Source organism: Leptodactylus fuscus, chromosome 4 (assembly GCF_031893055.1).
Source record: "Leptodactylus fuscus isolate aLepFus1 chromosome 4, aLepFus1.hap2, whole genome shotgun sequence".
In the NCBI taxonomy this organism is placed as follows: Eukaryota; Metazoa; Chordata; class Amphibia; order Anura; family Leptodactylidae; genus Leptodactylus; species Leptodactylus fuscus.
Genome location: NC_134268.1, coordinates 41206283 through 41208782, shown reverse-complemented (window position 1 = coordinate 41208782; position 2500 = coordinate 41206283). Strand labels below are relative to the sequence as shown.

At 53.5% G+C, this 2500-nt stretch overlaps 3 non-coding genes across 3 annotated transcripts; all 3 read left to right on the top strand.

Moving 5' to 3' along the window:
• Positions 1–197: 197 nt before the first annotated feature.
• On the top strand, positions 198–316 carry LOC142201647 (5S ribosomal RNA). The gene has a single exon (XR_012715571.1). It is a non-coding gene; the product is annotated as a 5S ribosomal RNA (ribosomal RNA).
• A 721-nt stretch (positions 317–1037) lies between these two features.
• On the top strand, positions 1038–1156 carry LOC142201878 (5S ribosomal RNA). Its single transcript, XR_012715764.1, has one exon. It is a non-coding gene; the product is annotated as a 5S ribosomal RNA (ribosomal RNA).
• Positions 1157–1877: 721 nt separating this feature from the next.
• Positions 1878–1996, top strand: LOC142201628 (5S ribosomal RNA). The gene has a single exon (XR_012715552.1). It is a non-coding gene; the product is annotated as a 5S ribosomal RNA (ribosomal RNA).
• Positions 1997–2500: the final 504 nt, after the last annotated feature.

The following is a 2500-nucleotide window of genomic DNA, read 5'->3' as shown; positions in this document are numbered from 1 at the left end:
GCGGCCTGTGACTGGTTGCTGAACCACACCTGTGGGTATAAGGGCCGCCCCCAGCCCTTGCACTGCTCCTGCTGGAATATGAAGTTCCCTTAAGAGAAGGCAAAAAGTGAAGAAAAAGGCCTAGCGTGGAGTAGTGCAAAGAGCTGCTGGCAGCCAGACTGCAAAGTAGAAGAGGAGTAAGTGAGAGGCCTGTCTCTGCCTACGGCCACACCACCCTGAACATACCCGATCTCGTCTGATCTCGGAAGCTAAGCAGGGTCGGGCCTGGTAAGTACTTGGATGGGAGACCGCCTGGGAATACCAGGTGCTGTAGGCTTTTGCTTTTCCTCACTTCCACCAGCAGGGGGTCACTCTCCTCTATGCCATTTTTACATTCACTTTTTACACTGCACACTTGCTTCTTTTACATTCGCTTTCTCTCTTGCACTCTTTAGTCCTTGCAAAATCCTAGTATTCTCATTCGTACCGCTATCACTCTTAGCAGCTGCAGCCGCAGCGGGCATGGTGGCCACCAGCGTTGTGGCTTTTTACTTTTAATAATAGCAGGCTTCATTTCCATAGCATCTGGGCCTCCCGCCGGGCTGGAGGCCATAGCTAGTAACCTGCAGACCAATTTACAGGGCAACACAGGCTGAACATCTTTGCAGGCAACGCGCCCTAAGAAAAGAGAAGCCGACTGAAAAGCAGCTTCGCTTCCAGGCACGGGCAACCATCTCACCTTCTTCCTTAGCCGACTCCTGGACAACGGGCTCCGGCCCAGCTTGCTCTTTCTTTCACCCCCGGGATGGTTTCTTAGCCCTGCGCAGACCCTGCGCCCAGCCCTTTTGAAAGAGGGCGGCTGCGGCCTGTGACTGGTTGCTGAACCACACCTGTGGGTATAAGGGCCGCCCCCAGCCCTTGCACTGCTCCTGCTGGAATATGAAGTTCCCTTAAGAGAAGGCAAAAAGTGAAGAAAAAGGCCTAGCGTGGAGTAGTGCAAAGAGCTGCCGTCAGCCAGGCTGCAAAGTAGAAGAGGAGTAAGTGAGAGGCTTGTCTTTGCCTACGGCCACACCACCCTGAACACGCCCGATCTCGTCTGATCTTGGAAGCTAAGCAGGGTCGGGCCTGGTTAGTACTTGGATGGGAGACCGTCTGGGAATACCAGGTGCTGTAGGCTTTTGCTTTTCCTCACTTCCACCAGCAGGGGGTCACTCTCCTCTATGCCATTTTTACATTCACTTTTTACACTGCACACTTGCTTCTTTTACATTCGCTTTCTCTCTTGCACTCTTTAGTCCTTGCAAAATCCTAGTATTCTCATTCGTACCGCTATCACTCTTAGCAGCTGCAGCCGCAGCGGGCATGGTGGCCACCAGCGTTGTGGCTTTTTACTTTTAATAATAGCAGGCTTCATTTCCATAGCATCTGGGCCGCCCGCCGGGCTGGAGGCCATAGCTAGTAACCTGCAGACCAATTTACAGGGCAACACAGGCTGAACATCTTTGCAGGCAACGCGCCCTAGGAAAAGAGAAGCCGACTGAAAAGCAGCTTCGCTTCCAGGCACGGGCAACCATCTCACCTTCTTCCTTAGCCGACTCCTGGACAACGGGCTCCGGCCCAGCTTGCTCTTTCTTTCACCCCCGGGATGGTTTCTTAGCCCTGCGCAGACCCTGCGCCCAGCCCTTTTGAAAGAGAGTGGCTGCGGCCTGTGACTGGTTGCTGAACCACACCTGTGGGTATAAGGGCCGCCCCCAGCCCTTGCACTGCTCCTGCTGGAATATGAAGTTCCCTTAAGAGAAGGCAAAAAGTGAAGAAAAAGGCCTAGCGTGGAGTAGTGCAAAGAGCTGCCGGCAGCCAGACTGCAAAGTAGAAGAGGAGTAAGTGAGAGGCTTGTCTCTGCCTACGGCCACACCACCCTGAACATGCCCGATCTCATCTGATCTCGGAAGCTAAGCAGGGTCGGGCCTGGTTAGTACTTGGATGGGAGACCGCCTGGGAATACCAGGTGCTGTAGGCTTTTGCTTTTCCTCACTTCCACCAGCAGGGGGTCACTCTCCTCTATGCCATTTTTACATTCACTTTTTACACTGCACACTTGCTTCTTTTACATTCGCTTTCTCTCTTGCACTCTTTAGTCCTTGCAAAATCCTAGTATTCTCATTCGTACCGCTATCACTCTTAGCAGCTGCAGCCGCAGCGGGCATGGTGGCCACCAGCGTTGTGGCTTTTTACTTTTAATAATAGCAGGCTTCATTTCCATAGCATCTGGGCCTCCCGCCGGGCTGGAGGCCATAGCTAGTAACCTGCAGACTAATTTACAGGGCAACACAGGCTGAACATCTTTGCAGGCAACGTGCCCTAGGAAAAGAGAAGCCGACTGAAAAGCAGCTTCGCTTCCAGGCACGGGCAACCATCTCACCTTCTTCCTTAGCCGACTCCTGGACAACGGGCTCCGGCCCAGCTTGCTCTTTCTTTCACCCCCGGGATGGTTTCTTAGCCCTGCGCAGACCCTGCGCCCAGC